At 32.7% G+C, this 26,411-nt stretch overlaps 1 protein-coding gene and 1 long non-coding RNA gene across 2 annotated transcripts in view; one reads left to right on the top strand and one right to left on the bottom strand.

The window, feature by feature from the left end:
• LOC118188680 (CD166 antigen homolog) overlaps window positions 1–26,411 on the top strand; it is a 622,864-nt gene that overhangs the window by 256,236 nt on the left and 340,217 nt on the right. The window lies entirely within an intron of this gene.
• LOC146996744 (uncharacterized) overlaps window positions 16,769–26,411 on the bottom strand; it is a 68,713-nt gene continuing 59,070 nt past the window's right edge. The window contains exons 2-3 of the long non-coding RNA XR_015041638.1: window positions 17,347–17,445; window positions 16,769–17,258 (exon numbers count right to left, since the gene is read on the bottom strand). This is a non-coding gene — a long non-coding RNA (uncharacterized LOC146996744). The remainder of the gene's footprint in view (window positions 17,259–17,346; window positions 17,446–26,411) is intronic.

The following is a 26,411-nucleotide window of genomic DNA, read 5'->3' as shown; positions in this document are numbered from 1 at the left end:
TAACTCAGTAAATTAGCTGGTCACTGCAAACCAGAATTAACATCAGGTATTTTCAAATCTTTAATTTTCATTTAACAAATAGCTCTCTCTTTTTGATTAAAAAATAGTAATGAAAATATTAACTGGCCGCACGGGAAGCGATTGGGTTAATATCAGTTTTCCTTTCTCTTCGATACAGGTGGCAGAAACTGGGTTTCTCTTGATCACAATCTTCAAGATTTCCATAAATTTTACAATTAAAAAAATCTGTAAAAAGAAAAATTATATAATAAGGAAATGCAGGACAGGAAATTAAATTGAATCTTTTCTTTCCTTCTGGTGCATCTTCTAGCTGCGTAGTTGTTCTTGCTTTTCTTACTACGGCGGCCATTATCACGTCTTTCTGCGACTCTAAGCACGTGTTTTGGGGACGATGTCTCAGCTTCGAATCTCTTGCCGACGCTTGCTCTTCTCACGGTGGCAATTCTCGTACTTGGCGAAGACACGAGCAGAGGTGCCTCTTATGGGAAACGTAGACATTAGGCTCCGAGAAATTGCCATTCCTCACTCCACCTCCATTACTGCAGTCCAAGGACACCGGGTCAGGTCAGCAACATAACCCCCATCACGTACACTTATTCCGCTAGCCTCATCATACAGTCCCAAATTAAGAGGGACAAAAGCTGAAAACCCTAATTTTGCCCCACTAATTTTGTCAAATTTACAACCTAACCACAAATTGCTACCCTCGTTTCGGGGTTCCAAAACTAGCACCCCAGCACACGTTTTCCAAATCGTAAAGGAACTACTGATAAATAAAAGAATGTAATGCTGTTTACAACGCAGAGAAGAAACTAGTTTTAAACAAATTCTATATATTGAATACATTTCTATTATTATATGAAGTTTTGCTTCACTACAAATTATCGAAATTACCACCTGAGTCAGAAAATAAAGATTCGAATAACTTTACAGGAAAGTGGGGTAAAATTGAACAGAACTAAAGTAGCAAAACAAAGCAATTAATTTTTAAACCCCAAACTAGGGTAACAAAACAAATATTTAAGATTAAAAATTAAAAATAAAAATTAATAACCTTGAAGGTAACCCAAACAAACGATCATTAAACCCAAACAAAACTAAATTAAATTTTTTTAGACAGAGATTAAAAGAATTAAATCAAATTCACCTTTAAGTTAAGAAGAATAACAATACCAAAATTAAATATGATAATTACAGCTCAAATCAAACTTTTATATAACCACTTCAACAAAACTGATCAGTTACTAATATTAGTATTAATTAGATTAAGAACAATTACACAAAAAATATCCTCGCTGGTGTTTGTGAAGTAGTAAATTAAGGGAAATGAACCGGTTGTTATCTCTAGAGATATTTATGTAATTGATTGAGTATTTAGTTTATGTGAATGAAAAGAAATGGTATTTTCTTTTTTGAAGATAGCATTCGTATTACCCAAGCACCAGCAAAGATTTATTCTCCTTTATTTTCAGGTTATTGATTTAATAAGTGGGAATTTTGAATTTTATTTCAGTAAATTGTCTTCAAGGGTACGTTTATTGATTTAACTTAGGGTTAGATCAATCACGCAGTTTCTCTACGCAGTGCAAGAAGTTTCAGTTTTTTTTTTTTTTTTTTTTTTTTTTTTTAAGTTTGATACCTTAGTTCTCTTTCTTTTGGCTGCAGTGAGAGATTAAGTTAAATAAGTCACTTTATTTTGAAACATATGTAAAATATCATTATACTTAAATTTTAGTGACATAACATGGAGAACCTCTATTCTTTGGAGAAGAAACAATTCAAGTGAACTAGACAAACATAACTAAATAGTGAGATTTGAAATTCAGGATAATTAAGTGATATTTAGAAATTCAGGTGAATGTTAAAATTTCCAAAAAGTTAATTTCGCTCTAGGCGGAAATGTTTTATTTTTTCCCTCGCCTGGTACCGAGTGGTGGAAATTTTACTAAATGGGAAAACGAAGTATGATTTGACAGGATAACAGTGTTTGGATGAAAATATTTATTTATTTCTCTCACAAAACATGAGACCTGACACAAAATTTTAGAGTTTTCTTAGATCTACTATAGGTTCTTTACAAATTAAAACGCGAACTTAATGATTGAGAAAAAGCTACTTGCAAGATGAAACTTTCTAGAAAACATAAGTTTTGAAATTAAAGTTTTCTACGTAATGAATGCTTATGTTCTCTGTATAAAATCCATTTATCTTTGCTTGGGGACACATATGCATGTCAGAAAATTGTTCAAGCTGTTGCCCATTGGCACGTGGAAGGGGAACGTTTTTTAACATTGCAATATTTTGAGAGTGCTAGGAGAGTGTTACAATATAATTACGTGGTGAAGATTATTTATCTTAATTCATATAGTAGATTAAACTTGCGCAACTAGCTAAGCGTGAAACAGCTTTCTCCTACACTGCTGTTTGATTTTGTTTTCATCCAGCCGCACAGAATGCTTTCGTATTCATTGAGCCGTACCACAAGGTTTCATAGAAAAGAATGATAACTATTTTAAATATGTATTATGTTATTATGAGCATCTTTTATGAAAAATATTGTCATTTAGAGGGGTAACCAGATTTTCATAGCTTCAACAATAGCTTAATTTAATGACGTCGATAGAATAAGTTTATTGAATGCTGATGATTGTTCGACTAATCTCAGTTTCTGGCAACGAACAGTGACTGCGGGTTTTCATAATTTTCTCTATCTATAATGCAAATACAAACTAATTATAATAAAAGTATTAAATTCTTACAAAAGATTTCCTTCCAAACAAAATAGCCTTCAATTCCATACTTATTAACAACATCTAGCATTTTCCATAAATGATACGTTTCTGCCACATTTTATAACTTCATATTTAAAAATAACAATTTTTAAATATGACCTTATATATAGAAGTTGACTAATACAGACTAAGCTATAAAAATATGATTCTTTTTCCTATTTTTCTCAAAACCCCTTTGGGAGAAGAGTGTGAAGGCAATGGCTAGCGATACGTCAATTCTAGGAATGTTTCTCTCCAAGGAAAGATTCAAAAGCAAACAAAGTGTTTCTTCAAAATAGTTTACTAAAATAACCATTTTGTATAATTCTACGGCATCTGTATCGGTTACACTACAATTTACATGTCATTATCCAATCTCCTGTGGAAGTTTAATTATATCATGATCGAAAAAATCGAACAAAGCGGTTCCACTGTAAGTAAAAAAACGGACGGTCACACTCTTGGCGAACGGAAAACAAAACTGAGCAAATCGTTAAATAAAGCTGTGATGAGAGGGCCTGGATGCAGAAGCCTGGAGAATGGTTCCATTTCCCATTCTTCAGACGTGTCCATACATTTGGTTAAAGAAATTTTCTTCGGTAAATTATCTTCAATAAAAATTGAGATGATATACTACGGTCAACGTAAAATCCGATTACATCTTCCACCGACGTTTCTATGAGGATATCTTAAGGTCCTATACGCAATTCAAATTCGGAAGCCATGTTTCATTTTATTTTATAAAAATTACGTGTTCTATTGCATGTGCGCAAAAAGTAAGAATAAAAATATGTAAATGATATTAATTTTAAAAACCAAATCTCAAGATTTATTTACTCCGCTAAATAAAAGATCAATATGATAATTCATCCCCGTATTTTATTTGATTTTCGCAAACGCAAAATTTATGACGAACGCAAAGCATAATTATTAGAAAAAGACTGTGCATGGTATAATATTATTGTATCTTTTGTGTTTAAGATCTCTTTGAACAGAATGCAAATTGAAAATTCTCTTTGACAGAATTGAAAATGCGGATTTTGCGATTTTCAAGATTCCTTTCAAACACACACTCTACAAAGCGATTACATCCATCTTTAGAGTGAGCCAACAGTTTGGCCATGAGCGAGATCAAGTCAAGCAATGCAAGCAAAAAGGACGTTATCATTCCTTCATTCCCTCCTTTAAAAGAACTGTTTGCAATACTCTGTGCCCAATACTCTAACAATCTTTCTTCATATCTCCGCCTCCAGAAGGCAAAAAAATTATATGCCCTGTCGCAGATGTCAGAAGAGTGAACCATCTCGCTGCGTAGATCGAAATTTAATAAAACATCTCATCCGGTTATTTCGGACGGAGAGAGTCGCACACTTGAGATTTATCCGTCTATCGAATTGCGACGGCATGTTCTTTCACTCCCTTTCTTATTTCTTTCTCTGCACGTATACACATGTACTTTAAAATGACCCGTAGGATCTCCTGACTTCCGCTGAACTATGGTACATTACATAGTGATTTACTCTTAAAGAATACAATGCATCTTCAGGTTCAAACAAATGTCAGACGCATTCTTTATTGAAAGAAATAAGGTAAAACGCTCTAGATCAGAGACTTGTCTATTTAGTGCGTTCTAAATTAGAATTTAAATCAAATTTTATGATGAATAACATTTTTACTATTTTCGGTGTTATATTGTTGTTGTTTTGATATTAATTATTAATGTTGTTATTTAAACACCTTGAAAACGAATATTCGAGATTTGGTTTACTTTTAGTTCGCATGTTTTCTTCCTTGGCAAAAGCGACAATAGAGCCACTTTAATATTTTCTTGCAAAACTACTCGCTTATTTCGCTAGTGAAATAAATGTAACTATGTCTTGAATAACTAAGTCTTCCCATTACAAAGTAAATGTACAAGTCGACACGGTGCATTAAATTAATGAAGTAATACCACATGAATCACCGGATATATCATTTTAAATATAAGATTTTATGTTCAGTGTCTTTAATATTTTAAAAGAGGGAACTAATTTTCAAACTGCGGGAAAGGCGGTATCCTAACTACTTAGCTGAACACAGTTTGATATATTAAACTTAAATCGCATACCAAGTTCAGATTACAGTTTCTTTTCAATACTATGATTTTTGTAATTCTTAATTTTTAAAAAAATTGTCTTTACTTTCTTTTAATTTTAGAAGTAAACTTTCCGAAGTGTTAAACTGTAATATGATGTTTTTCGATTATTATTTTACAAAAGTACGAGTATTATTCAGAACTCTTATTGTTACTGTTGTCAGCTGCAAAGCCCGTTGTTTAAAGAGATACAATTAACTCTAAAATAAAATTTTTCTCTTTCTTACCGTATTATTTATCATCAGAACACCTCATCAGTAAATAGATATGCAACCACATGTAAATTCGAAATTAAAGAATTAATAATTATGCAGATATCTTCGAAATTAAAGCACTCATATTAAAACCTAAATTATTTTTTACTGAATAAGGCAACTGTTAGAATGACAAATTTATCATATTTTTTACAATGCCTTATAAGGTATTCTCTCCCTCCTTCCAACATGTGTTCGTGGTGTAGCGATAGCGCACTCGGTGCATGTTCGAGAGGTCCAGGTTCGAGTCCCGACAAGGGAACTGTGCATCTTTCATATCTCCTGCTTCGAAAGAACCTAATGAATCTACAGTGGAGCCCGAAATAATTCGTCACCACCAGGATATGGCAATTGGGTCTCCAAATCACCAATCGCACTTTAAAAGGGAGAGCATATAAAATATTTTCCCCCTTCTTTTAGCATACCATCGTGGTGTAACGGTAGCACACTTGGCGCGTACTCGAGGGGTCCAGATTCGATTCCAAGCGAGGGCATTGCTCATTTTCCACGTACTCCTGCTTAAAAATAACATAACAATTCTACAGGCTTCTCTTTTAGCAGCTTTTGTTATAGAAACAATCTTACAAAAACTGGTAGTTTTCTATGATTATTTCGTACACCTTCGCGGGGAAATGGTTCCCTCACATCTGAGTCGTTGACCTGCACTTAATCCTGGATCACTCTAGAAGTGATATTGGGAGGCGAGTTAAAAAACAGATTTATAGATTACACTGTGGACTCTTTCTTAATTTCACTGTTCTTTTTCATGTTTCTTGTTTTCTCTACAGTTGTCTTTGTAATCTCCATTAAAATCTTTTTAAAAAAATCGTACACCGATTAGATTTATATCTACATTAGTATAATGTGCGATTATTTGTTTTAGTTCATTGTGGATGATTGTTTAAAAATCAGTGATAAACATAGCTTTTTAATACTTAATTAAAAAACAAAGGACAAATTAACACCAGATTTCCAGTCCGTTTTACTTTTTCTCACAAAAGGCTTTGTCTTTAAAATTCAAATAACTTGAGCCACAAAATATCATATTGTCATTTTTAAATATGTATTCATCGATGAGTGTTTAAAGGAACAAATGAAAACTGCATTTAGAATGTTGTTTTGAAATGTAAGGAAAACTATTCAAAATACAATTTCCATGTATATAAATTTCGTTAAATGCCAGTTCACAGCAGCTCACAGCAGAATTATGCAGACGCATTTCTTATCTGACAGAAAATAATATAAATGGCTAAATAATCTAATATAATCTAAATGACTGTAATAAATCTCGACAGAAAATAATCTAAATGGCACATTAATCAGAGTACACAATTTCTCGAAATCCAATTTTTAAAAAACGTCAACTGAGAACTAGTGCTCTCAACTACGTCATTTCATTTTATTTAAGTCACTTACAATAGGGATTAAAGTAATATCCATTTTTATATAAATTAGAAGATAGAAAACAATCCGTATTCGCACATACGAGTGTATAGTTCACAAAAAAATGAAGTTTTGCAGTAATTGCATGCAAATAGATATCTATTGGGTGGTAAAACTATTCCAAATATATTTTGGAAGGAGGTAAAAAGCAAACTTTAGACGGCCTGTTATTCAGGTTCTTAAGAAAAGAAAACGGAAGACCTTATCAACTTTTTCTCAAATAAACTTCATAATCAATCATTCTTTTGCACTGAAAAACAAGTTTTGATAAAGAGTCTAAACAGAAAGACAAATAAAAAAGTTTTTAAGGTAAAAAAAAGTGTATGCGAAAGATAGGCAGAGTTGTTTTATTAATAAAAGTACGTAAACTCTGTATCTTTAAACTAAACTTTTCTGTTCTCCTCTTCTGTGTAAGGATGGAGTATGAAGGACATTACCTATTTCTAATATTATATTCCTTCTATTCATTAAAATATACTACTAAAAAACTGTGAAATCAAATGCATTGCTTTAAATGCTGCTGAATAAAACAGTGGATTTTTACTAAATAATTAATTCGGTTTGTTTCTAAGTTTTTCGTATTTAAAGGGACTGAGTCATTTTTCATTTTCTTGATCTTTTCTTTACTAGGTACTTTCGTCAGCGGAAATGCATTTCAGTTTTCAAGATCTCCTATTTCAGTTTTCAAGATCTCCTATGGCACACATTTAGCTATTTGGAGAAATCAAATAGTAAGATCTACTGAACTATTGAATTTAACTAGAAAACAATTGTGGGCATCTCTACTAATTCGAGATAGGTTGCCTACTGAGCATGTTACAACAATCAACATCGAGCATTCCGTCAAAGCCAAAATATATGGAAATCCAAAAATCCCCTTTTAGTTTGTATGACAGCACTTTTAATAACACTTTTAATTTAACACTTTTCAAAGGTTAATTTTTCAGCAATATTTGTAAAAGGTGGCAACATTGAACCAAAGTTCAAGGCCTAAATAATTTAACTTTGGCGTAAATATCGTAATGAGTTTCTAACAACAAAATAGGTTACTCGTTTAATATTATAAAATACTGCTAAGTTCTAATAATGATATACGCTTGTGTATGTAATATATCTGAATATTGAAAACTCCATTTTATTCACGTTGAAATTCTGTTTTACAATTTTCTGTAATTTAATCTCTTGATAATGAGTAGAAAAGCCATTTTCCTTAGTATATGTAAGTGAACAGGCTCTAGGAATTAAAATAAAATAAGAATACTATAAATTTTTGAAAAAGATTCAAAGTGTCGTGTTTGGCCTCTGATAAGTCGAAAATTTCGAAACACTCTTTAGCAAGAGCTATAAGGTATTCCTCCCGCCTTCTTAGCGAGCCTTCATGGTGTAGTGGTCTGCACGCTCAGCGCATAATTGAGAGGTCCACCGTTCGATTCCCGGCGAAGGCGTTGCATATTTTTCAATCTCTCTTGCTTCCAAACAAATGCTAATGTCTCTACAGTGACGCCCGAATTAAAAAGGCTGTTGGATGATGATTCTCTTCACCCAGGATTTGGCGACTGGGTCCCCTAAAACCTCCAGTCGCCTTTTAAAAGGGAGAGTATATAAGGTATTTCTCCCGCCTTCTTAGCGAGCCTTCATGGTGTAGTGGTCTGCACGCTCAGTGCATAATTGAGAGGCCAGCGGCTCGATTCCCGGTGAAGGCGTTGCATATTTTTCAATCTCTCTTGCTTCCAAAGAATTCTAATCCACAGCAACCTGTTCACAATAAATGCAAGGCTACATAATTCATGTCATAGGTGACCTTAACTCATTTCTTACTAATTTAACTGCATTTCGAGAACTGAGAAACTCAGATTTTATTCAGTAACTTTATAGATGGTTTAAGAAATATTCCATGCAGTAAATCATCTTTCACATCAGTTGTGACTGTAGGATACAAAATAGGTAACTCAAAATTAATATATATAAATAAATAAATATAAATTTGTATATATATAATATAAATAAATTAAAAAATTGAAATGGTTGTATCTAATCATTTTTAGCAAACTTATTGAATGCAAAAGAAGAATTTAGAAAAATTGATATAAATTATAGGCAATCTAGAAAAGAATAAAGTCCGAAAACGAAAGAATTTGTCATATGTTACAGAATATAGAACTCACGTAAGTGATTTTCTTGAGACTTAAAAGCTGAACTAGTCCCATTTTATTAATAAAAGAGATAGAAAACATTAGTCAATGCAATATAAATCAAAACCAATGTTAAACTTTTGATAAGAATGCCTAATTTAATCGTGTGAAAAACATCCAAACTATAGCGCCATAATGGCCTAGGTATGGACTATCATGCAAAATAGCATTTTGTTGGTGAAAATAATTGTGAAATTGACAACTGTGTTTTAGGTAGCTGTTTGTTAATGCAATTACGTGGAATCTTGTAATCTTTTGGTATTTTTAATTAATAATCTAATTCTTTTATAAAATCATTGCTATTATTACAAATATTCTGTATTCTTTTTTGATCATTAATAATGTTAGCAATAATTTCTCTGAAGGTATTAGAATTACAATTAATTGGTTTAATTGTTTTGAAATTGAAGTCACCTTGTTACGATTGTAAATTTATAGGTCAAACTTTGGTGTCTTCTTTGTTACCTTTATCAAAATTAAAGCATTTAGGATAGGTATTCCAATTCCATTGCAATTATTACTGGCAGAGATGTCATCAGTGTAGGTAAATAAAACATTTCTGGTTTATAAATCGTAATTGGATCGCAAAGAAAGAATATTTCTCAGTGAATAAATATTATATTCATCCTACATGTGATGAGTTATTATTATGCTTTCCCTTACAATAACTACTGGATTAAATGAGTACCAGAACGTTAAGGAGCAGATAAGTATAAAACTTATAAAATGAGATGGATACGAATGTAAATTTGAATAAATTTGTCACGCAAATTAAATGAATTTTTAATACGCAATTAAAAGAGAATGCAGTTGCTTGTTTCCCACAGTGCCTGTATCTTTTCCTATAAAACTTTATACTCGATAGCGTGAGTGAAACGTATGTTTTCAGTCATTAAATTTGTTTTCTCAAAATTAATGTCGAGGTCTTTCTAGAGTATTTCTCTAACTAAGACATTTTTCGTCATTGTGACGGTTATCTGTGTTTTCTTTACCTCGTCCATGCAAATTATTGTTTCTACTGAAGTGTTATTAAAAGACGATTCATTTGAAACATTACTAAACTGGCTCATATGCAGAAATTTAAGAGAATTATGAACCCACAGTAATTCTAAATTAGCTTTACTCACTATTTTTGCTCTGGAAGAATCTCAAAACAGTTTTCAAGTTTTAGAGAATGATTGTTTCAACAGATATACATTTTACTGTTGCCGAAGATCCCAAAATATTAACCTGGTTAGCAACATGTAATTATAAAGCAAAATTTTTCTAGTTTATTCATTCAAACAGATGCGTTTTCTAGTATATCTATTTTGTTGGTAAAGCAACTGATTTTCTTTTTCATAAATTCCACCAAACTGAGTATATTTAGCTAGCTTTTAAAAATAATCTACTTGTTAAGAAGCTTTCCCTCAATCACTCTAAGGTAAAACTCTAAATCAAAAGCTCTAAATTTCCCTGCAAGCATTCAGATCACGCAAATTGTACATTATAATCGCAACTTTTTTTACAACTAAAAATAATTTTAGTTACAAATCGCCGGTTATAAACTGACTACTTTGCAGTGAACATCTAGAAAGTACTGGATTGGACAGTTGGTGAATGGTATCATTAGTCAGAGGCCTCATCCTGAGTAAAATAACGTGAAGAAATTAATCATATCTTTTATTATGACTAACGTAGACGAAACAGAGAAGTTGGGAGTAACTCTCTTGTATGCATTATAGTAATAATTAAGATCGTTATTAACTGGGCAGCATTGAAGAGGGACTGAAGAACGAGTCACGCAGATTGGACAACTGGTAGGCGTTGCTTCTGGTCAAGTGAATTCTGGTGCTTAACGGTTGGTTGGAAGTAAGAAGAGCGATAAAAATCAAGCAGACGTTGGTGGGTGGACGCAGACGTTCTTTTCAGAAAACCATACAATTTTGAATGGGATAACCGAAATATGGGCGTACGAGAAAGTGAAATTTAAGTAAGGAAAACTTCAAAAAAGCGTTAGATCAAAGGTAGAAAATGAGATAAAACTAAGCATCAAAATTAACCATTAAAGTGTAAGCATTAAATTTTGAAGTTTAGAATATTCACAAATGTCGTTCATGACTTTAAATAGGATGTATATTCTGCCTACAGGGTTCTCACATTTCTAGAGTGTAGATATTGATTTTACTGAGATCATAAAGAATGAATGTATTTCTCCCTATCATGTCACTCATTCCTTTCATACTAATAATTGATATATAAATAAGCACTAGTTTGCTCTATTAAGGACATGCTAGTTAGTGATATAGTTATAGTGATATAGTTATCCTGTGCAGGAATATTTTGATTTTCATTCGTAGCATTGCTTGGGTTGGGGTAATTAATCTGGTTCGTGATGACCTGCGAATAATTGAGACCTGGTTTGATCAATTTGTTAGTATTTGGTTTATTTTTAAGTTAGGTTACAAGACTGGATAGTGCTGCATTTAGGTTTTACTTATTTCCTTTTATGGGGGCAATCTACTATTTTGCACGGTAAAGAGTACGTTACGCGGTTGGGAGTAACAATTTTCGGAGGGGTGATTCCACCACAGTTATAATACCGTGGGACTGTGTTTTGGGTCATATATTTTTTGCACTTATTGAGAATAACAGAATGCCTTTCAGTTCTTTCGTTTTCTTAATTGTTTCTTTTTACAGTAATAGAATCGGGAATATTAGCATAGGTGATTTTGTTTTTCTCTGCTTTGGCTGTGAAATATTTTGCATAGTAGAACCTCTACTGACCAGTGCTAATTTAGTATTATCTTCGTTGATGATCGAAGAAAATCCTCTGATGACAACTATAATTGGTCTTTTATGCTTTTCTTTAATAACACAGTGCTAAATATTGTTGTGATGAAAGAGTTATATTAAAGTATTGCGGTCCTTTGCAGTAAGAGGCAAAATTTTAAGGTTTTCACCATTACTCTTTCCAAAGAGTTTATCTGCTGTGGTTTGGGCTTATTTGCTTAGAAAATCTTCATGCGATAATGATCTAGGGTTAAAATGTTTTGGTGGTTTTGCATCGGGCATGTCCGTTGTAGTTTTCTGCTATCCTTGTGAAGTGAGGATTTGTTCAGATGTTACGAGAGTGTCTAAAATTTCAAATCTATTTATTGTGAGAATATTAGTATTACTCTTGGTAATTTTTTGGTGGTATTACTTTTGATAATTATACTGACTGATAAAAATGCATTTTGTTCCGAGGTATTGGGGAGATCCTTGTCCTTTCTTATCGACATTTTGTAAGCTTATTAATATATCAGTTACAACGGGAGTTGAGCCTGCATTTTTAATAAAACTTACCTTACTTAGTTGCTGATCTTCTTCCTTGACGAGAGAAATCCTTTCTTTTAACTGTCGATGGATGAAGTATTAGTGAATGCAGGGAATCTACTTTTGGATATTCGTATTAAAGTCGATTTTCTTTCCGCATGAATTGTATCCAGTTATTCAATACGCCTTGTCAATATTAAACATTCTACCAAGTAATAGTCGAGTCCTCCTCATTAGCCGGAACTAGGATAAAATCAGCTAATATAATCATCAGCAAGGACAAAATGAAGGTCGCTTTCAGAAGAACGTTTTCGGGTAGGCTAACTCATAGGCAGAATGGAGAGTTCCTTCACTGTCAACTGCAGACGACAGAACGAAGAGTTGGGCATTCAAACCATATGTTTCTAAAATGTAATTAGGGATGAGGCCTATGTGGTGAAAGAAGTGATAGTGATCTTCATGTTGCATCTAGTCGGAAGTTTAGTGACCATGCTTTGTTGGACTATCAACAATCCTCAACAGCTTCACGAATGGCCTCATTATTCAATTAAATTTAGAATCTGGTGTGCTATCTCTATAAATGGAATAATTAACCGGAAATTTTTACTGACGATGATGGCTCTGCAGCTACAATTACATCAACGCTATGTTCGAATGCTAGAAAGCTACCTCATTCGAGAATTTCAACGATTTGCTGCGAATGAGAACACTCACTTCCATTAAAATAAGTAAAAATAAAGTGGACCAACTTTTAACATAGCCAGGGTCACAATGAACCATCTGAAAGATATTTTTTTCAAAACATCTAAACAGTAAGAATGAGGATGTTCAGTGGCCTCCGCGATTACCATACCTGACCTATTATGATTGTTTATGGAAATATCCAAATTAAGAGTTTCTGGGACATCAGGCAACCATACAATAATTAGAAGTGCGGATTAAAAATGTTCATGCAATAATACTGTGTCAGTGAGAATTTTAATATGAGACACAGAAAATGCATACAAAACGAGTGTGGCCATCTTTCTGCAGTGATATCCAAAAAGTTAAATTTTTTTGTTTGGTTGAATGACAACTTTGCATTTGTGTTCTTAACATATACTGTTATCAACTTTTTGACAATAAAATCCTACATTTTTTTTAAATCTGTAAAGGATATTAAACTTTTCATTGCTTACACGTTTCACTACCTCACCCTGGATTTAAAATAAAAGTACCAAAACCTGTAAGGAGTACCTTTTGGTTCCTACTCTTACCTCTAAATGAAGTTAATTATTTTTAGATGATGATCTAGAAATCCTTAGTTTAAATTGCACGGTAATTAAGAAGCAACTACATTTACTGCCACGTAGGCAGATATTATCGACAAACGAACAGCCTGTGCGTTCTTGTGGCTTCTAGAGCTTTACTGTTGTTTCCTAATACAGTTCTATCTGCAGTTCTTCTTAAGTACTGTTTAATTTAATTTTTCATTTAGATATTTCAGATGATATGGAGTGAAATTACTAAAGCATAGGGCAAAGAAAGAAAAACTACAGGGTAATAAAAAGAATTTAACCAAAGAAGAATGCACTACTGATGCTAATATTACTTACTCTTTGTTTCGGATTTTCAACATTTAGAAGTATTTTTCATTCAATAAAACAAAATAAATTAATCTTTTTATTAATAGTTTATGTTTCGTTAATACTATTCTATGTAATAAAACCAATGAATGAATAATCCTCAGCCTTTGCTAGTGGAGATAAAAGTAATCTTTGAATGCTCTTATTTCTGATAGCATTCGCGTGTTGAACATTTTGTTTCTCCAAAAACTATGAACAATCATATCAATAAACATTTTCGTGCAATTGTTTTTATAATATAGTTTTATCCACACTTCCATTAAAATAGCAGTTGCTATGAATAAGTAGATCTCTGACATTTGTAGAAAAGAAAACGAGTATGTATTTATATGCAGAGAAAGGAAACACGCCAAAGTAAAATATAAAGTTAGATAATCAACTTGGTGTTTGACACAGATTTTTATCAAGACTCGTCCGATTGCTAGACTTCGATGGCAAGCAGCATTTTCATCAAGAGCAAGGAAAGTATTCAAAGAAGGAAAGAGACAACGGCCATAATAATACCAAAAGCAGAGAAGTAAAGCGAACGACAAGGTAGCACCATCTGTCCACAGATATAGTAAAGAAAGTTAGATAACAGAATTTCAAAAGCGTTGGGAAGGACTGGATTGAATTACATACGTTAACTAAACACGATAAATATTTGTGAATGTGAAAGGCATCATGAAAATCAAACTCATCAACTGAACGTTTTATATAATTTATGGAAACTTTACTGCTCTTTTAATTTGGCAGATATATCTCAAACCACATTGACAATATATGCTATAAATTTCCAAAGAATTAAGATTAGAAATGGAATCTAAGCAATCTAGCAATATTTACTGATAGGTGATAAAATTTCTTGAAAAATTAACTTCTAGAAAATACGTGCAGTTTCGTAACTAAAAGAAGGATGAACATGTAGAACGGAGAGCTTTTTAATCTTATTTCCAAGGACAACGAAAATGGAGAAAGAAATTTTCATTTCAAAGAAAATGAATGATTTAGGAGGCAGTTAAAACTAAAACGATCAAACTCATCAAACTGTTTTGAAATTTCTTCTAAGAATGTGCGGTTTACAGCAAACTCTGTACTTCATTAACGAAGTGTTAGTAACAGCACATCTTACTAGACGATTATTTCAGTACTTACGTATTATACCATCGAGTGCCATTATTTCTTTAGCATCTAAAGGGGGGGGAATATAGCTATACTAATGTAGGCAGGTTATAGTCTGTTCCTTCAAAATTGTCATTTAAATACTTTCCCGAAATTCCTTTACTTTCGACTATAATAACAGTCACTATTATCGCACAGCACTTATTTTCTTCACCCTGTGTGAGACTGTAGTTCAAATCAACCTTCATTCATGCGCTTTTCACAAAGTGAAACACTCTAGACGGAAATGAAGTGAGAAAGCAACAATTAGGGAATTTCAAATTTTGCCATAACTCTCGTTACTTGGGGTACGAAGCAAGCCAGGCGGGATTACCGAGCAAAATATCCTCGTAGTGCTTATTCTAAAGTAGCAGACTGTAACCTATAACCTTAGCTGGACAATATTTATCGCAGCATCAAGTAAAAAGGAACAAGATTTACTATTTGATAGAGGTGGAATTAATTCTAAATTTGCTCGAATCTGAACATAAATCTCTCAAAATTCTCGACTTTTTGAAATCTTTAAATTCTTTAAACCTTTTATGCACAGACATACATACAAAAAACACTTGAAATTAAAAGTTTTTAATTAAAAGAAAATTTGTATTTATGAAGAAGATGCTAATTAAATTTAATTAAAGAAGATCCTAATTAAATTTCTGATTGATCTTAATTTTTATCTTTTTAATATAATTTGGCGAAATATATTTGAAAGTAACAGTTCAGTTTTTTAATATTTTCTCAGAATATTTTTAAATAAAAAAAAACTGTAGAGGAGGGAAGGATAAGTTAAAGAGTTAATATAGCTAAATAATAAACATCGAATGCTGAATTTTTTGAAGAAAGTAAATATGTTATTTAAATCTGTCAAAAGGTAATTTTGGTAATCCAAGTCAATCACAAATCCTGTTCTAATTTTAATCATAGCTTCTATTGTATGCAAATGAAATTAATTTTCCAGTGTTTAAGATGTTTAACGTGTTTTTAGGTTAAGAAGAAAGATTAAGATAATAAAAATGCACAAAATTCGAATTTTTTACTAAGATTCACATTATTAGAAGATTCGAATGTTCTATACCCACTCTTTGTGCACATTTTCTGTCACAAGCTGTCAACGTATGCGCTTTTTGCTACAGTGCATACATTTTAACAAGAAAATGTGGGAAAATAATAAATTTTTCATTTGCTATCTACTTATTTAAGAAGAAAACTTTGTAAAGTAAAATCGCAGCTAAATCCTTAAACTTATATTAGGACATAAATTAGAATAGATTACTTAGCTGAGCTTTGTAAAACTGCCTAGCTTAAACATAGTTATTGTTTTGATGTTTTTATAAATTTATATCAAAAGAAAGCCTAGACAAAACATACCTATGCCTTTAGTATCAAAGGAAAATTAACTTCTTAAATCAATGTATTATTTTAATATCTTTAGAAAATATTATAAAACTAGATCCCAAACTAGAAAATAATTTTATCACCTGCATCATTAGCCTTAATCAATTCTCAAACCATACGAAATGTTTAGTTGTTAAACTCCAGTCAGCTCAGTAAAACAAAACGTTATCAGTAAGATGCTTTTTTTTGTGTCAACAGGTAAACTGTGTGCTTCTATGCGGATTTTCTAATTTATAAAGGCCCTAAAGTGCTATAGAGTATGTTTATATGACTAATAAAACTGTTAAAACTACTTTTTTCAATTTACCTTCTAAATAATAAAAATTTTCCTGAAACATTTCAGACGATCCTTAATGAAGTTTTCATTTAATAAGATTCAGGCATACGTAGAAATGCTTTCTTTATTATCTTTTCATGTTTACAATTTAAATGACATAATTTACCTATTATTGGCTCCAAGTTTTAGAAAAACATTTTGCGTTTTTAATCTCACCTTTCTGACCTTTTCAGGATTCGTTCTGTTCTCATTTTATATAACAGACAAGCATGCACAGAGGATTTCAAAATGTAAAATGTTTGTATTTCAGTGAATCTGCAGTATTAAATAAACTCTTCAAATTGTATTGGAAAAAAATTAATGATTTTAATTACGAAAATGTTTGATTTGCAATTAATCCCACGAATTTTATCGTGGCAAGCGTTACAAGATTGCGTCTATCCTTGGCATGAGCCTTGAGTACCATGCAGGTGACAGTATACAACTTTGCCCAGGCCCGCCCAATGTTGAAACAGCGCCCAGGGGAAAGAGTACGAGGGTCTCCACCTCTACCATCAAGCCACTACAGAGGATTTCCTGTATTATTTTGAGTATAATCATGCCGCATACACTCAATATATTTACAAAATATACATGTATTCTCCAGGATTCGGACTCGGACTTTTCGGTACAACAGTCAGCGGCAGTAACTACCATTCCGTCTGGGCTGCAAGAGAAACATTTCGATTATTGATCGAATTAAAAACATTATTGATTGAATAAAAACATTATTGATTTGATCCTGACTTATTTACTTTTTATTTGAAAATTCGGATTCGGACTTTTCGGTACAGGATTCGGACTCGGACTTTTCGGTACAGCAGTCAGCGGCAGTAACTACCATTCCGTCTGGGCTGCAAGAGAAGCATTTCGATTACTGATTGAATTAAAAACATTATTGATTGAATAAAAACATTATTGATTTGATCCTGACTTAGTTACTTTTTATTTGAAAAATACAATTGAACTCATCTGTAATCTGGTGCCTTCGTTAATAAGCTAGCCGATCTTATAGTTACCAATTTGAGTTCATAGCACTACCAGAAAACAGTTGCGTATGTAGGACACACTTATATTCATGAGAAGATAAGAGGCAATCATGCACCGTTGGCTCTTACGTTGAGGGAAGCCTGAAATCAAATAGGCTGTGTCACAGATGCTTAGCGAGAGTTCCATTGGAACATTCAGTTCATCACAATTATGGACAAAAAACACTCATGTCCATAAATTAAGGATAATGCAAAATCAGGCAAAGGAAGAGTTACAAGTAAAACAAATTTGACTTATTTGTAAATCTTATTTATTAAACAAAAGGTAAAAAGCAAAAAAAGATGCTATATGTTTAATATTATTCAAAAAAAATTAGCGATTTTTTCTCCTTGCAGCAAATTACAAAAAAAACCTATTTACAAAAAAACAATATTACATGGTTGGTATGATTGTTAATACATTGTATGTCTGCCACACGATGCAATACAGTCCGTACAACGCCTAGGCATGCTGAGTATCAAATTATCGATCTGATCTTGGGGTATATTACACCACTCAAAAAGCAATGCTCTCCGAAGTTCCGGTAGACACGTAGGAGGAGGTTGACGGGCTGCAACTCGTCGGCAAACCATGTTCCACACGTGGTCTACTGGATTCAAGTCCGGTGAGAATGCTGGACAGTCCATACGGGTGATATCCTCCGATTGAAGGCATTCGCTTACGATGTTTGCACGGTGAGGACGGGCGTTGTCATCCATAAACACAAATTATGCGCCCATGGCGCCCCGAAACAAGCATACATAATGTTCCAGAATGATGTCCCGATAGATTTAGCTTGTCATGGTTCCAATTTGAACATGCAGGTCAGTTCTGTAACCCAGAATAATCCCATCCCAAACGAGCACTCCTGCACCATCGTAACGGTGTCGTTCAATGATGTTTTCTTGATGGTAACGCGTACCTAGAGCTCTCCATATGAAAGTCCGGCGAGAATCAGACTGCAAGCTAAACCTGGACTCGTCGGAAAACATCACACAAGCCTACTGTTGCGAGTCCACAATGCATGCTTTCTACTCCAGGCTAACCGCAGGCGACAGTGAATTGTAGTAATTAGAACGCATCTGACACGTCTACGAGCATATAGACCAATCTGACCTAAGCGTCTGTACAGGGTCTGCCTTGAAATTGTCGTACCAGAGGCTGAAGAGAGCTGACGAGACAGGTCTGAGGCTGTGCTTCGCGTGTTTCTTTTGGCAGTAACTGCAAAATACTGGTCCTCATTCGGCGTTGTAACTCTGGGGCGACCTATGCTGTAACGTCTACTCACATTACCATCATCTTGGAATCGTTGCGAAAGCCTGGAGATGACATTCTGGAAAATTCCAAGTTCGTCTGATACTTCCAGTTGGGTACGCCCACATTCCAGACGGAGGATAATTCTACCACGTAAAAAATCATCCAAATGCGTCCTTTGTGTCATAACTATTCGGTTATTGCACTGAAATGCTTATAAAGCGCCTGCGAACAATTTTACTTCTTTGCCTGTATTCCTTATATATCACTCTCTTACACTCTCGTCATTGTGACGTACCATCGGTGTCATCTGGTTACTTCCTGAAATTTGCATATAATTCTTGAAGATGTGTGTAGTGATTTTACAGGTGGTATATTTATTTAAGAGTTCGATTTCCGCGTGACTCCGAATTATTCTTAATTTATGGACATGAGTGTAGTTGGTGAATGCAATTTGCTTCCAACAGTAAAGCACAGAGGCATGCACAAATACGGCTGTATCCTATCCTAAAAGACACTGCCAAGGTGGCGGACTTTTCGTTTTGATGGTTTCACTTCACAATTCCTTTATCGAGATTTGGCAATTCTAGACTACTTCTGGGCTTCCTTGTAGGACACTCTCTGCACATCGTTTGAGTCTGCTTGATAACCTGACGTCTGATGGAATCAGGTGTTCCACTGGATATGCCGAGAAACCTTTCCGCATCGACTTGGACAATGCATCCAAGCAGAAGCAGGATGTTTAGAGGACATTAATTTCAAGTTTACACAAGTTTTAAGTCACAAGTTTAAGTTAGACAAGTTTTATGTCTGTATTGCCCGTATTATATATTTCATTGAACGGCTATATGTATACTGTTAACACAATAATTAAAGTTATTACGATCACTCACTGTCTTTCTATCGCTTTTAATTATTAAGCTTAACTATTGATTTAATTATATTATTAGATTTAATTAAAATTTTGTAAATAAAATATGCGCACCCCGCACATCAGATCGCGTATATACTCTTTTACCCAAAATAAAATAAATATAATTTGTTCAGACGTTAACCTGTTCTAAACTGAACTAACACCGTTAGGTGTTCAAACTGACCCTCTTTCCGAACTGACATATGGTATTTATGTAATGAAATGATAGTATCACGATGTATTTTAAAATAATATTTTAAAACATTTCACATTTTCGTTTTTCAAATTTAATATTGAAAGCATATTTTTGGGTATTATTACAGAGAAACGCAGAATGCAACAATGTGAAGTATTAATAGCAGTCCTGCTAAATATATTCTTCTGTACTTCCGAATTCCTTAATTTGTAACGTATATTAGCCACAGCCAATAAATAAAAAAACGTAAAATACACAAATCTAATACGCGGACATTTGCATTCTTATAAGTTAGTTATAATGAGGCAGTTAATATCCAAATTGCAGTATACAGATTTCTGTAGCATATTGCTACCATCCAAACCTGCTGAATAAACAATGAGGGCTTTTGGTCCTATAGATTCAGTAAATTTTGAAGAATAATAAATGATTTTTCTATCGTAGATTAAATGCTCGTTTAAATTCTCGAGATCTATACTGCAAATGCATTCAATTTTCATTCTTATTTCTGTATTTGGCTGCATTCCTCATTTAAGTAGTAATTGAAAGTGGATTTTGAGTCGTCTAAATATAAATACTAGTAAGTTTCCGTAAAAGTATTTTTTAATTACAATTTTCTCTAGTCCATTTTTGTAAATATTTTATTTAAAAGAATAATTAGCTTAAGTATGTTTCTGTAAAAGTATTATTTTAAAATATAACTAACTTTAGTATTTACATATAATAGTACTATTTTAATTGGATAGTGCTATTTAGTTTACTACATAGCACACTGGTTAGGTTATCATACTAAGCAGAGGGTGATCTTTGTAAAGGTTATCTTAAGTAAAACAGGCTCTTATTCAAGTTACACATGATGCAAAACACTAAACCTATCATGCTACCATCGCATTTGGTGGTTTTGAACATGGATAGAACTACCAATACACAGTTGTTTTACTTCTCACCAGCTAGTGAGGTCCATTTTTAATAAAATTTCGTCTTTGATCCATATTTACGCAATTTTAATTTTAATATCTTTCGAAAAGGTATTAAACATGTATTAAATAATTTAATTTAAATCTTTATAAATATTTATCTGATTTTATCATGCATGCTGTTGTGAATAAGTTTTAGCCCGTCCAGGTGGCAATTAGAAGATCTCTAATTCAAATATAGATATAGTATATTAGATCTTTTCACATCTATTAGTCTCTACTGTGTTTTTTATACCAAAATTCTTCAGCATGCAAGTTGTCCAAAACATTTACACACTTTAAGAGCTGGCAATCCGATTAATTCTTCCTCAGTTTTTTTTAACCAAACTGAAATAGTAGATGGAGTTAGAATAAATTTTTAACGAAGAAAATTTATCCGACTGAAAGATTGAAAAGAATAATTGAATTGTAAAGACACATTAGGAGAAAAGAGTTTCAAACAGATCTACTTCTCTATGCAATTTTCAATTTATCATCATTGGAATTATAAATAAATCTAAAGCAGTAGAACTGTTTAGAATAATAGTATAAATGCTTTCGAATATCTCTAATATCAATGAGACCAATGAAAACAAGAAATATTGAGAGACCTAACGCCAGAATGTAAGAAAATCTGTGAGTGAAATAAGCTGTGAGATACGAATGTAAAAATGATATGATAATCGCATTTTAGGGAGTTATCACTAGACGCATTGCATTATAGGAATTATCCTTGTTTTCAATGACGATAGTCGAGATCAAAGATTACACTTTTCCAAAATAGCTTGGTACGTCGCAAAATATGCAAAGCGTGCCCGTTATCCAAGAATGGATGTTTGGAATAAAGCTGCTGCGTTTAAAAACAAACATTCACAAAATAAATTAGTCACCTTAATAGATTATTTTAAATAATTTAAATAAAGTATGTGTTAATAAATATTAACTTTATGATCATTAAAAACTGTGTATATACTTTTTAGGTATCTTATTGTATCATTATTTCAATAACTTTTCTACTTCGAAGTCAAGTAATTTCCTTAAAGACAATTATTTTTAGTTACATTACAGGTTTTTATTCCATAGTTACATAAAAAACTGCATATTAGTTCTAATTTAAACTCTAATATTATCAAAGATATTACTGTTTAGTGAAGTCGTAATTTCTTCTCATAATTATGCTAAAATCTACTACAAATATGTAAGCTATGTAAGAATTTTAAATTTATTTACTGGTTAATAATATCTAGTAGGTATTTAGATTCGCATAAATAATCAATTCGTCGCAAGTGAAAGCGATTTTTTAAAATTCCTACACCAAGATAAATAAACATCTTGCATATTTTAAATATTTCTAAGGATGATTTCTCATTTCCCAGGAAATACGCTTACAAATAAAGACTTAAAAGTCTTGAAAGCGAAGAAAATTTCTAGTCGTCAAGAGGGAATTTCCTACTCGGAAAACCTGAATGTTAGTGTGACTAGAAGAGTTATGGGTAGAGCAGCAATAAATCCTCGGTCAGTTGCTAGAGAAGTTTGTGATGACCTCTATTTGCTTTATGGTATCTTTGTTACTGTTCTGTGTTTTGTTATGTTAGGTACTGAAATTGCTCACATACTACATTTAAAAATTCTCTCTGAGAGAGTATTGGATATTAGTGTCCCTTCTATTTCAAGAAATACTGCAGTCTATGTCTTTATTTTGAGTTTTTTAGGATCAAATTTCACAAAATAATATTACGTAGAATTCGTTCTCCTCTCGTTTAATATAACAGGTAAACATGCACACAGAATTCTAAAATGTACAATTATAAAATATTTATATTTCAGTGGATTTGCAGTATTAGATAAGATAAACTGTTTAACTCGTAATGGAAAAAATTAATGGTTTTCTACAAAATAATTTTATTTCGAATTATTTTATTTGCAATTATATCTATCAAATGCGTGCTATAATGAATGTACTAACAATGCCTGCTGTATTAGGAACTGCAAGGGCTAGGGTTAATGCTTCCATTCAGTTTGTTGTGTTAATACCAGATTAAGCTTTCTAGGTGAAACTTTATTATTTTAAACAATGTTTGCAATTATGCGATGCTTCTGCCGGCTTAGATGTATAAATTTTGGTAAAGGGTCAACTTTAAAATGATGTTAACAAAATTTAAACAATAGTTTATTTGAGAAATCTATGAAGGAATTGCTGTTGCAGTAGCAAAAAAAAATTAGTCGTTTTGTGGCATTATATTGGAATTTAAATGTTCAATTTGATTTTAAATTGCATCTTTCTGTTGCCTCATTTCTTCGCGGCTTTCTCATCCCAGAGATTATGCAGATTTGAGTAGTAAGTATTTTAATGTTAATTAGAAAGCAGCTTGTTATGTATAAAAGTTTAGATTAACGCTGGCTACCTGCCCCCAGCTTGTCATTTTGAGACTAACGGCTGCCTCGTATAAGGTTAGAAACTGAAGCATATTTGTTTGTTTAGATTAAGTATTTGTTAGTTTTCAGTCCATGATTAAAGCCTCTCGTAGATGTATTGTAAATTTCGAAGACTGTTTAAAGGCTATTTCATTACACCATCAAGTCAAGGCGGCTGGTAACTCGGTTTTATAATAACATTTTAACCCAAGTGGTAAAATGAAAAAAGTGTTGTAACTATCTGTATTTTTTGTTTTCCGAAACTGAGTGTGTTTTCATTACTCGGTTAGCTGCCAAGTAATGTTTGAAGATTTAGTGTTGAACTTGATAAGAATTAGAATTTGTCCACTGCTTCATATTCATTATGCTGAACAATTGCAATGACGTTTTGTATTAAACTTGCATTCCAGTACTAGACGTTTCATAAAGCTCCTAACACGTATGCAAAATAAACTTGTTCCATATTTTCTCGTTATTTTACGCCTTCCTGTGTTACATGAATCTCGCATTCGCCGTAATTTCACACAACTCTGTATTACCTGAGTGCTGTATACTGTATATTTACTGAAATGTAATTTTAAAATGCTAACTAACATTTCGATCGAGCTCTATATAAGTCAGCTTCTCTAGGATTGGTGAAGACAATACTATTCAATAGACTTCTGGTTTGAGTTAAAATATTTATAATGTTATTGCGAACAGAGCCTCAAATTTATTTTTTCAACTAACGTGATGTTACTAATACAGAATAACTGTATACGGTTAATTAAAGCATTTTATTGAAGAACTCCTGAAAGTTAACTCAGATTTTCTGAGCACGGAATTTCTCAGCAACAATTTTCTCAGCACATAAACATAAAAAATTATTATAAAGTATCATTTAAATTTCTAACAATTTATTTCATGTTAATTATGTATCTTATTGCCCTAATTTCCATTTTCTTGCCAGAATGTAAATTTCTAATTCGCGCGATATTCAAATTGGGTAGAAAGAAATGACTATTTAAAGGAAGGTTTCAGAAAGTAAAACCACACAGTGTTGCTGCCTGCTTGAACACCACGTTTAGATTTAATTCTCTTGCGATTAGTATTCTAAGGCATTGAGGTATTCTTGCTATTATAGGCTTGTTACCTTAGGTCAGAGCTAGCTTAGCTTGCGCGCTGTACAAATTATGAAGCCGTTAAGTTATACTTATTTTCATTAGTTTTAGTTCAAGGCCAGAGTTTCTTTCGCGAGACCTGCAGTAAGGGGTATCCAAAAATTTTATAAATTTTGATATTTTAACTTATTATCATAATTTTACAACTACCAAAATATTTTTACATAATGTATCTGAAAGATTAAACAATAAAGACAAATTAAAACCGAAAACGTTTTGACACATTTTTTTTAAATAGAAACGTTTATTTTACTTTAAAAGTTGAAGTTAATGACCTGAAACTGCAATAGTATATTACAATACAAGTGAAGAAACTGACAGTTTCACTCACGCCTGTGTCGGATTTGCGCAATGCTTATGGGATCCCACAAAATTTTCGCAAATATTATAGGGTCCCCACATCAAAGAGTTTAAGAAACCCTGATTTAAGCCAAATCTGTTGGCTTCTGTAAGCATGCGTTGGTGTCGTCTGCTAAAATTTATTTGAGTTGATAAAAGGGTCCTTTGCACACTTTCCCTGTCTGTTGTGGTATTTGCATAGTGATAATTTAGCGATGGTCTTTTAGAGTTTTGTACCTAGTTTTATACTAACTAAGAAGACCAAACTCTACAACAGTTATTCTTTTTTTACAATATTTCCTTAATTTTCAGGTAAAAGGAACTTATCGTATAATGCTTAATATGCGTCTACACTCAAAGGTTTCTCATTTTGAGAAATATTCCTTATCGTCCAAAATTGTTAAAGGAAATATCATATTTAACAATATATTAGTTTTACGTATAAAATACATAGAAAAGCTCAACCAAATTAATTATTTCTTTTGAATATAATACATTATTGCATTAATTTAGAGCAATATTGATCTAGTAAATAGTTTAAACTACCTTTATAATCTCGAGATATTACATGAAGCTAACTTGAGAAAAAAACGATTTTTTAAGAAACTGGTAATGCTATTTTACACCTGAAACACTTCAAATAATCAAATCTAAGAATAAAAGTATTAACACTAGATTGTAATTCAGAAATGTTCTTGATAAGTTATCATATTGAAAATAACGGAACAACAGAATGCACTTTCTTATAGAGTTCCTCTCATTATTAGAATGGCATTTCTCTCTGTATATGAGCCTTATAAGGAAAGATAAAAGGTAATATGATTTATATTTTACGTTAGCTCTATTGAGACACATTTTGTGAAATTGAGAAGTTTAACATAAAAATGTTGTGTAGAGAATTTGTCTGATAACGTTATAAAAACTATGTGAATGAATGGGAATATTCTTTAGTTTAAAAGAATATTATTTATTTTCTTTTATTTGCAAATTTTGTACAAGCTTTGATTCATTGTGAAAGAAGCAGGGAAAGGGAAGCAATTTTTGCCAAGTCATGATTTCGCGCGCTTTGTCCTTTAGAGTGTTCTAGAAGGATTTTTCATTGTGGAGTTGACCTTAAGAGAGGAAGTACGTGACAAAAAAGGTCAAAGGTTGCTACTTGTCTTTCAATGTAAGTCATTCAGGTTTTTTGGCGATTGAGGGGTCCGGTTGTTGGCTAAGTGAAGAAGGGCGCGCATGCGCGATCACCCTTATTTCCGCATTCAGGGGTTGAAAACGCAAATTTTGTCTAAATTAAGGGGGCGATAAGTGAAGCCATAGTGGGAGCCCGCGTTTGTGAAGGAGACGAAGGAAATTCGAGTTGGACTCACTTACGGGCTTGCTGGACTTTTGGAGGTTACTCTTGAAAACGGGCTTGAAAGGGAGAGGCAAGATGTAATTCACGACGAGAGATGTTTCCCGGCGGGGAGCGGCAAATATGCTCCCCGGCCGCGTTTTGGTTAAGAGGCGAGACTTACTGACTGGTGTGGAAGCCCTTTTTTTTTCTGAGACGTTACTCGTG

The sequence above is a fragment of the Stegodyphus dumicola genome, chromosome 6 (assembly GCF_044657685.1).
Source record: "Stegodyphus dumicola isolate Sdum_Otavi_A_Nest chromosome 6, ASM4465768v1".
NCBI lineage: Eukaryota > Metazoa > Arthropoda > Arachnida > Araneae > Eresidae > Stegodyphus > Stegodyphus dumicola.
The sequence above is the reverse complement of the archived record's forward strand: the minus strand, read 5'-3'. Positions and strand labels throughout refer to the sequence as shown.